This window comes from Carassius carassius, chromosome 25, assembly GCF_963082965.1.
Source record: "Carassius carassius chromosome 25, fCarCar2.1, whole genome shotgun sequence".
Taxonomy (NCBI): Eukaryota; Metazoa; Chordata; class Actinopteri; order Cypriniformes; family Cyprinidae; genus Carassius; species Carassius carassius.
In genome coordinates, this window is record NC_081779.1 from 8132795 (window position 1) to 8146457 (window position 13663).

The window sequence follows — 13663 nt, forward strand, 5'->3', positions numbered from 1 at the left end:
GAAAACTGTTTATACAGAATTGTAAAAAAAAGGGGGGGGGGGTAAGGAAGAGCATAGGGGAAAAGGAAGCAGAAGAGGGAGGAGGACAACAAATGTAGAGTGACTCTTTTTAAACCTTTGAAATGGGCACATGAATAAAAAAAAAAAAAACATGAAATTGTTATATAAAAATAAATGTGAAAAAAGTACACTGATCACACTTCATAAAGATTAACAAACTTTACTTGTTCTAAAGGGGCTCCTCTTCCTCATTTTCTACACCTTCCTTGTTCTCCGGGACGGGCTGCAGAGGGGAGAGAGGGATGGGGGGTGGAGGAGAAGAGGGCGGCAGGTTTGGGCTGCTATCAGGACTTCCTTTCTCACTGTCAATACTTCCTGTCCCACTTCTGCTGCCGCTGCCGCTACTGCTTCCTGTTGTCGAGCTACTGATGTTCCCTACAATCACTTCCCGATTCACGCCCTCAATCCACACTTCCATCTCCTCCTTTTCTTCCTTCACTGGGGCCGCTGGGTTCAGGGAATGGGCGTGAGGGACCACGGGTACAGACAAAGGTGAGGAAGGAGCTGTGGTGGAGCCGGGAGAGGATGGAGGGGAGGAGGCCTAAGGTGGCTTCGAAGCTTTACGAATTGTGTCACGGAAACTGGCAAGAGGGGGGCGCAAGCGCACACCACTGCGCGTGGAGCCCTCAATGGCTTTTTGGAGCTAATGCAGAAGAAGAAAGAAGGGTTAAACAATCTAGAAAAGGATCTAGATTCTACTAGCAGCAACAACGCATGGATGGATGGATGGGCTACCTCTTTCAGAGCCACGACTCCCACTAGTTTTCCAGTATTGGTTACATAGGCATGACTGAGGGCCAGTAGAGAGAACAGGGTATGAGTCTGGGGGTAAAAAAGTGTTTTTTGCAGACCTTCAAAAAAATCTGCGAGATATTCTAAATTATTTTTACTAACACCAGTGTTTTCCAAAACTGAAGTTAGTGAGTTAAAGAAAAGTGAATAATTAATAAATGTAACATTAAAATAAATAAATAAATAAATAACTGTACTATAAAAATCTAATCAAAATAAAACAATAAAAAACTTAATAGAATATTTTGAAATATTTTCTTTACCTGTGTGCCATGCGATTATTAACAGACACCAGTGAACTGTGAACATGCAAAAGTGTTGTTAAATTATTAAAAAATTAACTTAAAATATCAATATTTTAGGTGAACGTGGTTTGGCTGACAAAAAGTTTATGAATTACTGATTTACACTAATAAATAGGAATGCATCATTCAAATTTTGACTGATTGAAAATATTTTTTAATTAATTATTTTAATTAATTATATGAAGGTAATGTTAATATCTACAGTAGAATATATCATATATTTAAATATACACTATTTTGTTAAATTCAAATACTAAAACTGAAATTAATAGGTTTAAACCTACAAGTGACTTTAGGCATCGTAACATAATGTATAGTATATACATTTATATTCTTTTTGAGATTTGCTAGATTACATTTACCATGTAATCTAATTTAATATTAGCTGATATGGATAAATAAAAAAAATCTAATATATGATAGATATATCATGCATTAATCACTGTTGCCTTCTCTAGTGCTGATTATACAGTAGATGAATTGAACGCGTTTCATAATTGACGCTTAAACCGATCTGAATCAACACTGAACTGACTTGAGCTGAATAAGGACACTATTGTCTTCTGTAGTACTGCTTTACAGATGAAATTGAATTTGTTTAATAGTTGATGCTTTTTGCAACATTCATACTGTTATTTTCCAGTTTATTACTGTAAAGCTGTACAATCTTTATTGTATAAAGCACTATATAAGTGCCTTGACATGCAAGGCATGTCTCTCACCTTATGTAGTGACGTTCTCTCCACCAGCTGGAAGGGGGAGGGGTCTATTCTGATCTGACTGATTTCTAGAGGTTTGTCCATCTCTGTCTCCTCCCAGGCTTTGATCTATATGACCCAATCATAATCAGGTAAGGCTTTGACTCTACTATGCCTTATTTGATTTTAGCATTCTTCTGCATTTATAAACTACACAGGAATTAAAACAACTAACAATATCCAGAATCTACATTAATACAATTGTCGTACTTTAATGTCTAATTGGAATCATATTTTTTATAGTATCAGCAGTACCTGTTCTGGTGTCATTGTGTCAGTTAAAGGTGGAGGATAAGGCTCCTAGGGTGCAAAATGGCAAGACAATTCAATTATACATGACATGGTGCATTTGTACCAAGCATTCAAACTCATTAACATTTCAGAGTATTTGCATATTGACACATTTTATGGAATAACTGCACATGTCCTTGAAAAAAACTGATGAATATTAATGCACACCATTAGCAATATATTCACTCTTACATTAAAATTTCATACATGCTGAGAGTAATTCATTTAGTGCACTCAAATTCACTAGATGGAACAGACACACACAGGGTTTCACAAGGGACTTATAGACACAAACAGTGTACCTGTGGCTGACCTTCTGTGTGTCGTTTTGAAGAGGATGAAAAAAAGTCGGTTTAAAGAAGATAGCTTGGTTATGTCTGCTGGAGAGTTTCTCACCGGGAGACGTGTGATTGGTGGATGGTTCAGAAGGTTTGGATGGAGGCACAGGACCGTTTCTTTCCCCTTGAACTGGTATCGTCTAAACATTCACAGAGAACAAATACAAATTGTCATTTTGGACACTTATTATTTATTACATTTTATGAGCACAATAGGCATTCAAGATAGAAACCGTATCATCTTCATTCTCCTCTTCCTCCTCATCAACAAAGGCAAAGGATTCCCAGCTGATTTTGGCACAAGGCACTTGACCTTGTGAGCTCTGTCTTTGTGTTAGGATCCGCCTCTCTGCTGACAGCCACCAATCACAGAGGGCGAGAAGCTCAGACCTCTCAATGCTGCCCAGTAGAATCATAGATTCTGTTGAAGATGAAGTGAATTCAGAAACCAGTTCCATATGAGTATTAATATGTTTTCTGACACTCTGTTCCAAAATCAATACTGTTGAGATAGGCCTATTCAGGATGTGACTGATTTGAAATTCTATAAAGAAGCAACTTTATGTTGCTAAGCTATTGATATGTAGTTGATAGCTCGCTAGGTTTTTAAACAGTGCTTTAGAGTGAAACAATATAAAAGTACATACAGTAGCTCACCTTGGTAGACTGCATGCAGCTAGAAAAATGTCATAATGATAAGTTCAATTAGATGCAGGGAATTGTCTAGACAGCCTGTGTGAAATTACCTTTTGAGTCGACCAGCGGGAAGGTTTTTAAAGAGGTCGAGTCCAGCAAATGCAGTCCTTCTCTGTATGTAGAGTGGGAAGATAAAAACTTCACTTTCCTCACCATGATGTCTTCCACGAAGATGTTATACTGGCTGCAAGAAAACAAAGAATCTGAAGTAAGGCCTCAAACTCAAGGCTTTCTGACAGTTTCAAAAGTTTAATAACTCTAGACTGGTGGTGTCAGGTCTGTTCTGACAAGGAAAATAAAACGCACTGATCAAATAAATGTGCATAGTTAGAACAGCAAAATAGATAGGCTTTAAAAGGAAGCAGAAAATGGTTTCTAATTGGCTGCTTTGATAATATGTCATAACATAATGACACTATAGGCCCAGTAATAATCATTAGCAAACCTAAAAAAAATAAAAACAAAATCTTTTTTCATATTTTACAATTTACAAGTGTTCTTTTAGTATCATTGAGATTGAATTATATTTTATTTGTATATTTTCTGCTTGCATGCTAATTTTAGTTTTGTTTTTTTGTTGTTTTAAAATGTGTCTATATAGTTTTTATACATTTTTTATTTCAGTTTTAGTTTTTTTAGTACATCAAGATAAATTAAAAGACCTTGGAAATTAGCTGAAATTAAGTAAATTGAATTTTCTTATATTTTGTTTTATTTCAGTAAAAATGTAAGTACTACCATTTTTATATGCTTTTAGTTGTCATTAACTATGATATCCCTGTAACGGTATATTATGAAGTTACATTGACGTCTAAATTCACTTATGGCATTTAAAGTGATCTATTTTTTAAAACATTTATTTATTTAAATATCAGCTTATTGGTACTGGACACAATATTTATATTGATTCCTAGTTATATATTCCTATTCAACCTGGATTTCATGCCTTTCATGTCATATTATTCATTTAACATGTTGCTTATATTCATTGATAATATTTATTGCAATATTAGAGTTTCAATGTTTCATTTTGAAGTCCCTAATTTTATCCCTTAAAATTCAACGTTGATGCCATTTAAAAGTTTTTTTTCCAATGAACAAAATTTCTACATGCCTTAAAATGGCTTATTTATAACTCTGCACACATTTAGTATATAATTTAGTATACACAGACCAATGAATATGCAAATCAGTCCTCCCCTCAACTCATTTATACCTACTCCACTTTCACTCGGTTCACTGAAGTAGAAGGCACGCTATCGCTACACAATGACAAGTGGCAATATTGGATTATAATGTTTGAACCAGAAACTGATTCCGATGAAGAAGAGGAAGAGTGAATTATTCAGGGTTGTCTTTCAATGGTAAACCATCTTGGGGCCTATTTTAACGATCTACACGCAAAGTGTAAAGCGCACGGCGCAGGTGCACTCAGGGCGTGTCCAAATCCACTTTTGCTATTTTAACGATGGAAAAACAGTTGACGCGCCCAGGCGCACGGTCTAAACGGGTTGTCCCTATTCTGTTAATGAGTAATGGGTGTTTTTTGGGCGTAACGTGCAATAAACAGAGTCTCATCTTCCATTCCCTTTAAGAGCCAGTTGCACTCGTGCCATGAAGGATTTGCTATTTACACGGCGGAATTTGGCAAGTGCAAAGACAGAACGCGTCTCCGAGATTAAACGGAGCTGCTCGTGTGCGAGCAAATAGATATCCTAATTCTGATACATGCGATAACTATCCATTATGACATGTAGGCATTTATACTTATATTATATATTAAATTATATATATAAATTATATATATAATTAGCCTACAAAAAATTATTATGCATTGCAATCCTTTAATTTTTAATATTTGGCATGTTTGTGTGCATCCCTGTGTTTAATAAGCAGCGTGTACAGGGCCGGCCCTGACCAATTTGCTGCCCTAGGCAAGATTTTACCTGGCGCCCCATGCATCACAGCCCATTTCACCCTGTCATTGTGTTCATGATTTAGCATATATATATATATATATATATATATATATATATATATATATATATATATATATATACACACACACACAAACACACACACACACACACACACACACATTACAGCAGAACTGTTTCCAACACTCATAATAAATCATCATATTAGAATGATTTCTAAAGGATCATGTGATAGACCGGATGTCACATGTGACACTGAAGAATGGAGTAATGATGCTGAAAATTCAGCGTTGCATCACAGCAATAAATGATAATTTAAAGTATGATAAATGATAAAAGTATGATAAATCGAGCTGCCAGGCCCGTTTCTACGAGCTGTGTGTTAACAAAAGCAGTACTGTCTACATTGGATGCGGCGTCGGGCACGCTACACAACAAATTACCAGCAACTGATCGTGCGCGCTCTGTTTCTGACGCACTTCAAGCACTCGATAGGCGGGGGAAGATTGAAGAGCCGGACTTTTTTTTCTTTGTTTTGCTTTATTTGGTAGTATTTCGAATTAATGGTTTTTAAATAGTAGCCTATTATTAAAAAAAATATGTAAAAAAAAAAAAAAATTCACTCGTTCACTCATTCTGGCGCCCCTATGGATGAGTGGCGCCCTTAGCATTTGCCTATACCGCCTATGCCGCGGGCCGGCCCTGAGCGTGTACGCACTTTGTGGACCCGCCTATAACACGCTCTTTAAATAACAAAGAAAAAACAGACTTTAGACCGGGTTTGAGTTGGTCTATGGTGCAGTCTATTTTCAGATACTTAAAATAGCATTGCGCCAGCAATGTGCCTGAACTTCTTCTTCTTCTTTTTCTTCCGGCTGCTCCCATTAGGGGTCGCCACAGCGGATCATCCGTCTCCATACCACCTTGTCCTCTACATCTGCCTCTTTTACACCAACTACCTGCATGTCTTCCCTCACCACATCCATGAACCTCCTCCTTGGTCTTCCTCTTTTCCTCCTTCCTGGTGGCTCCATCCTCAGCATTCTCCTACCAATATAATTCATGTCCCTCCTCTGCACATGTCCAAACCATCTCAATCTCGCCTCCCTCACCTTGTCACCAAAACGTCCAACATGCGCTGTCCCTCTAATAAACTCATTTCTAATCTTGTCCACCCTCGTCACTCCCAACGAAAACCTTAACATCTTCAGCTCTGCTACCTCCAGCTCCGCCTCCTGCCTTTTACTCAATGCCACTGTCTCTAACCCATACAACATCGCAGGTCTCACCACAGTCCTATAAACTTTTCCTTTCATTCTTGCAGATACTTTACTGTCACAAATCACTCCTGTCACTCTTCTCCACCCACTCCACCCTGCCTGCACTCTTTTCTTCACTTCCCTAACACACTCTCCATTACTTTGCACTGTTGACCCCAGGTACCTGAACTCCTCCACCTTCTTCACCTCTTCACCCTGTAACCGCACCACTCCACTGCCCTCCCTCTCATTTACGCACATGTACTCTGTCTTACTCCTACTGACTTTCATTCCCCTCCTCTCTAGCACGTACCTCCACCTCTCCAGGCTCTTCTCAACCTGCTCACTACTCTCACCACAAATCACAATATCATCCGCAAACATCATAGTCCAGGGAGACTCTTGTCTGACCTCGTCCGTCAACCTGTCCATTACCACTGCAAACAGGAAAGGGCTCAGGGCCGATCCTTGATGCAGTCCAACCTTCACCTTGAACCAGTCTGTCGTTCCTACTGCACACTTCACTGCAGTCACACTGTCCTCATACATGTCCTGCACCACCCTCACATACTTCTCTGACACACCTGACTTCCTCATACAATACCACAACTCCTCTCTTGGCACTCTGTCGTACGCTTTCTCTAGATCCACAAATACACAATGCAGCTCCTTCTGTCCTTCTCTATACTTCTCCATCAACGTTCTCAAAGCAAATATGGCATCTGTGGTGCTCTTCCTCGGCATGAAACCATACTGTTGCTCACAGATGGTCACCTCTTCTCTCAGCCTGGCTTCCACTACTCTTTCCCATAACTTCATGGTGTGACTGATCAACTTAATTCCCCTGTAGTTACTGCAGTTCTGCACATCTCCCTTATGCTTAAAGATCGGTACCAGCACACTCCTTCTCCATTCCTCAGGCATCCTCTCACCTTCCAAAATCTTGTTAAACAATCTGGTTAAAAACTCCACTGCCATCTCTCCTAAACATCTCCATGCTTCTACCGGTATGTCATCTGGTCCAACTGACTTTCCACTCTTCATCCTCTTAATTGCTGCTCTCACTTCCTCCTTACTAATCCTATCCACTTCCTGCTTTACTAACACCACATCATCCAACCTTCTCTCTCTCTCATTTTCCTCGTTCATCAGCTGCTCAAAATACTCCCTCCATCTTCTCAACAAACTCTCCTCACTAGTCAACACATTTCCATCTCCATCCTTTATTGCTCTAACTTGCAACACATCCTTCCCAGCTCGATCTCTCTGCCTGGCCAATCGGTACAAATCCTTTTCTCCTTCCTTAGTGTTCAACCTCTCATACAGCTCCTCGTATGCCTTTTCCTTGGCTTTCGCCACATCCCTCTTTACCTGTTGCCGCATCTCCTTGTACTCCTGCCTACTTTTCTCATCGCCCTGTCGATCCCACTTCTGTTTTGCTAACCTCTTTCCCCTTATGCTCCCCTGCACTTCCTCATTCCACCACCACGTCTCCTTGTCTTCCTTTCTATTTCCAGATGTCACACCAAGTACCTTTCTAGCTGCCTCCCTCATCACTCCTGCGGAAGTTTCCCAATCATCCAGCACCTCTTCACCACCACCTAGCCTCCGTCTGACCTCTTCCCTGAACCTCACACTACAGTCTTCCTCCTTCAGTTTCCACCATCTTATTCTTCTTTCAGTCCTTACTCTCCTCCTCTTCTTCTTCGTCTCTAAAACCATCCTACAGACCACCATCCGATGCTGTCTAGCTACACTGTCCCCTGCCAACACCTTACAGTCTCCAATCTCCTTCAGGTTGCATCTCCTACATAGAACATAGTCCACCTGTGTGCACCTTCCTCCACTCTTATAGGTCACCCTATGATCCTCCTTCTTCTTAAAATACGTATTCACCACTGCCATTTCCATCCTTTTAGCAAAATCTACCACCATCTGCCCTTCCACATTTCTCTCCTTTAGGCCATACCTACCCATAACCTTCTCATCACCTCTGTTCCCCTCACCTACATGTCCATTAAAGTCTGCCCCAATCACCAAGCGTTCAATGTGCCTGAACACACCTCTTTTTTAGACCAGCACGCCCATTGGTGCACAAATGAGCGCAAATGCATTTGCTAATTAAACGACGTGGTGCTGGATGGGAAAATGCGAACGGCGCCGGTGTTGTACCGAGATCTGACTCCCCGGACAAATCGCACTCCCCTTCGCGTGCACGCGCGTCATCCCCAATTTCCACCAGATGCGTAACGGCTGCGTTACGGCTCCGCTGCGTGACAGCTCCGTGTTCTGTCGTCCGTCAATACCCACCAGGTCCGTATTTGTTGCGGAACGGCTGCGGTCATGACTGACAGCTGACGTCACGATGCCCCATGTAATCTCGCGAATTCTGGTGTGATCGCGCGATATGTAGTTTCTATAAACAGAACTACCAAACCAGGAACAGTTTTCCATCCGAAGGAGTATAGGATGGAACTCTTTTCTTTTCTCTTTTCATTTCTTCATCCATCGTGTCAACGGGGTTAAAACTTCAACAAGCCTGTCTCCGCCCATTATGACGTTTTCAAGGTGTAGTGTAGGGAAATATGAGCGCGGTGTATTTTATTTTGAAAATTAAACGGATCTTTTATTTTGTTTCTGGCTGTTCTGTTTTGTCACTCGACTTCCTGTCCTGCGTACTCTGCCCTGTAGTGCTGCGGAGCGCTCCGGCATCCGGCAAAAATAGAAGCTCTGTGTAATGATATCAACCTTCATATTCATCCGGAAGAAGGAGGCGGGAACCGGCGGACAATCAAAAACATTTTAATAACAAAATAAACACAAAACAGCGCACCAGCCCCTCACGGACGACTGGTGCGCATAAAATAAAAACCAAAACACAACTAAAAGCCCAGGCCTGGTCCTCTCTCGTCCTTCACTGTCGTCGCTCCAGTTTTATATCCTTCCATCTCCTCCATGGGCCTCGAGACCGGTGGGACGAACAGGTGTAGTTCATCTCCAATCACTCCCCCGGCCTCGCTCCCATGTCCCTCGGCCCCGCCCCACTCGTCACACTCTGCGTATCTGCTCCGGAGGGCTGCGGATCGCCGGAGTCGGAACGCAGCTGTAACGCATTCAGTGGAAATACACTCATTGACTTTAATGGAAACCTATTGACTCCGCCGCCGTGACGGAGCCGTAACGCAGCCGTTACGCATCTGGTGGAAATTGGGGGTCAGTCACACAGTTGAACGCAGCGCTTGCAGTTAAACCTTCAGCGGTTTATTATAATTTAAGTGTAAAACTTGCACTTTTACTTAGGAAATTGCGGTTTAATTCCGTTGACGACCTTCTCCAGTCGGCGTTTTTGCCTCCGTTAGCTGTTTAACACCGGACTTAAACTAGCAAACACGCTTACGCTGCACATTGTGTCGCATTGCGCCGAGTGTATTGTAGGGCCCTTTATGTAGATTGCTCTACAATGTCAGACATATAACAATAATTGATATCATTAGCTTTTGGCTTCACTACATTATCAAACAGCGAATTTTGCTAATGTTACAACCGCCATCTCAGACAGTTAATAATATGAAAAGCTCCACCCCGCAAGTTGATGGGATTGGTTACATGTTTTGTGACCATAGGAAATGGGCTGTTTCAAACCGCATTTTGGTCTTTGGTACACTGCAGTTTTAAGGAGAAAATGCCCAGCAATGATGCTGACTGAAACATTTCCACATGGGTTGTTTTTAAGCATATTGAAAAACCCCTGGAAGACATGTAAAGAATGTGAAAAACTTGGCACAGGGTGTAAGGACATTTCCGATTGCTTCTCTACAATTTTTGTGATGTGTTTGGTCACCACCTGATGTCCAGTGTCAACTCTTAGATCTGAAACATAACCACTACTACATAACACAAAAGGGTAGATTAAGACGCAGAGTGCATCCTTGATAAAGAGGTAATGAATAGCCCAAATCTAATGTGTGTGGAGAGGCTCAGTGTTAGCTGGAAGGGTGCCAAAGCTTCATGTTGCCAGCGCTTGCTGACAAGTGTATTTACTAATAGCTCCCACTGCTAATGAATCACAAGGACTTTGAGGTGCTGTCAGCATGCAAGGGTGCGGGAACCTGGCTGTGCTGTGAGCCAAGCTGTTTTGTCACATACGTGGAGCCACGGCGATGTCTGCACACCTTATGTGGCCGAAGCCCAGCTCGGGGAGATAGGGCAGCTTCTTGACCTGGATGATGGAGTCGTACAGCGATGGCTGCAGACCCTGCGCTACCATGTTGGCCAGGATGACGGCAACCATCATGGGAAGGATGTGAAAGATCTGCCCTGTCAGCTCGAAGCAAATCACCGCCGTGGAAACAGTATGAGTGACAGCCCCTGTCAGCGCCGCCGCACCTTAAGAAAAAGGGATAGACCAATAGAGTAACAGGACAGAAAGATGGAGAGCTAAAAGACAGGGTCATGACAGGAGTGACATAATGAATGGAGAGAGTATGGACACATGCAGCGGAAAATTAGGAGAAGAAGGGACAGGAACAGGAAGTGACATCATCAGCACAGTAAAAGCAAACATTAGGTAACAGTGGTGGATCGGAAGAGGAGGAAAGGATGACTGACCAATGACAGCGTACCCTCCAGGGATGATGCGGTAACGTATTCCATCAAACAGGATACCATGCGGAAAGAGAGTAGCCATGATCTCACCCACTAATCGACCGAATGCGGCACCTGTGAGATATTGCAGTGGATATACAAATGCTTTTAATCAAATAAAATAAATTCTATGTGCCTGGCTAATTTCTGTAAATCTAATAAGTGAATTTACATATTAAGAGTGAGATCCAAAAGTCTGAAACCACTACTGAAAACTTCTTTTTGTAATTGCAGTAAATAAAAATGTAATTAAATTATTTCTTCATTACAGTTTATAAGCATATTTATGCGAGTGAAAATTTACCAAAAAGTACTTTAGTGTCCTAAAATTGTGCAGAATCATACATTTGTATAATTATATACATTTTTTTGTCATAACACTCATTTCTTTGTTCAAAATAATTATTCTTTCCCCCAGTTTCTTTTGGATCCCATTGTATGTTAAAGGGATCTTTAAATAAATCCAAAAACATCTGTAAATGGCAGCCACTAAAAAATGAATAATACCTGTGACCTACCCAATACAAAGACAGGCATGAAAGCTCCAGACGGGATGGGCATCGTGGTGGAAACTGCAGACATCCAGAACTGTGAGATGAATAATAATGTCTTCACACGATTCCCTTAATTCTAAAATCTCAAAGACTGCTGTCAGCACAACATGTATGGGCCTAACTCAAGAGAAAAATCATTGCTTCAGCATCTTCAAACATGACAGACGGAGAGAGATAATAACTGTCCCGATTAAAAGCAGGTTTTTCATTGAAGTTATCTAGACAAATATGACTTGATAACTAAAGCCAATGTCAGTGCATGGTACTTTCTTAGAGTTTTAAAGTGAAAACTACTTAATTGATGAAAGACAAAGTGAACAAGAGACTGGAATTGACCAACCTTCATGATAAAGAAGAGAATAAGAATGACAAAGATGCTGAAATCAGGGTAAAACCACACAGCAGAGCGACCGAGACCAGGAGGGAGCGAGGAACCCCATATTTTAGTCCAGGTGAAGTTATCAAACAGAGAGTTGATGCACTCCCTGGGCATCAGCTGTGGAATAATACAGTCAAATTCACATTAAACATTATTCCAAGAAAGACCATAAACATTAAAGCAGTGGTTCTCAACCTTTGTGACTCCAATTCTCACCATTCTCTGCAAAAATAGCTGCTGTAATGACAATGTTTTGTTTTTTAGACTTTTAATCAGTGGACACTCCTAATTTGTAGATCAAGTTTCAAGATTGTTCTTCAAGGTTCCCACTCTTTTTAACTCTTTTTAATTTCCATGACCGTCCCATTTGCTACAGATTAACTGTGAGCAAACATATATTTTCAAAAATCCTTATCCAGTTTATATCAGATAAAATATTATAACTTGGATTAACTAGAAAAAACGTGTTTTTTATAAAAATGACCAAGGAATTTTAAGATTTGACTAATTTCCATGACTTTTCAAGGTTTAAAATCATACTATTCAGATAAGGCTTCCTCACGTATTCACAAACATTGTTTTCCGAGATCATGAGAATTCAGAGAGAAAATTATTTGAAAGTATTTCAGGGTTTGCTGAGGTCCCTAGTAGGACCTGGACCTTTGGTTGAGAACTGCTGCATTAGTGGATGATCCTAGAAAGCTGATATAATTTTTTTTTGTTATAAAAATGAACAAAACTGTAGAATTAATTGTTAACAGATTTTTCTAATCTCACCTCTCCAGCCATGAACTGCCCAAAGCCTGGAGGGAATGTCAGTGTCGTAATGACGAAGGTCACAACAGCAGGGAAAATCAGCCGGCTGAGAAAGAAATGTGACATATTTTAAATGTTTTATTTTTCCTGCATACTAATTTTAAAGATCACAGAAAAATAACTCTCAAGCGAGTACTACATACTTCTATAATAATGCTAAAGATAATATTAAAGCTCATGTTGTCTGTGTTAATATCTCTTACTGATTTGTAAGGAATCGTGTGAGAATGTTAGGTCTTCTCATGAACAGGACAACTTGGCGGTTCAGGTAAACGAAGAAAGCTCCCAGGAACCCACAAGAAATGCTGTGGAAAGAAAAAAAAGAAGAACAAATCACATAATTCCAGTGATCCAAATACAGAAATCACATTCATGTTTTCACTGTGGCCCTCTCAGTTTTAGAATAAGAAGACAATAAGATTGCTGTAATTGTTTGTGATCAACGTGAGCAAAATTATGGAACATAATAGAATAACGTCATCAAAATGTGTTAGTGAAACATGACGTTCCAGCAAATCAAATGTAATGTCAACATCTGGTCTCTCTGGTTAAGTTAAAATGCTGTGTGCTCAGGTCTGCGAGTGTGTCGAGGGTTACATTATGGCACACACACAGCTTCAGGATTGTGCCCTCACCACGAACGGCACGCGCTCGCCCCACGCTCTCACCCAATAATGGCAAATGCCGGGAGCTCCTGCAGGTCGAAAGGAAAATCCATGCGGAAGTTGGTGCGGAAGAGAGCAGTGATGGTGACTGAAACGACAGATATGGAAAAGAAAAATCATTTGACATCTCAGAGCTTTCAAGACCTTCACTCAGGAATATGATTTAGAA

The 13663-nt window shown here is 40.7% G+C and overlaps 1 pseudogene; it reads right to left on the minus strand.

The window, feature by feature from the left end:
* Positions 1-15: 15 nt before the first annotated feature.
* LOC132104075 (chloride channel protein 1-like) overlaps positions 16-13663 on the minus strand; it is a 29296-nt pseudogene continuing 15648 nt past the window's right edge.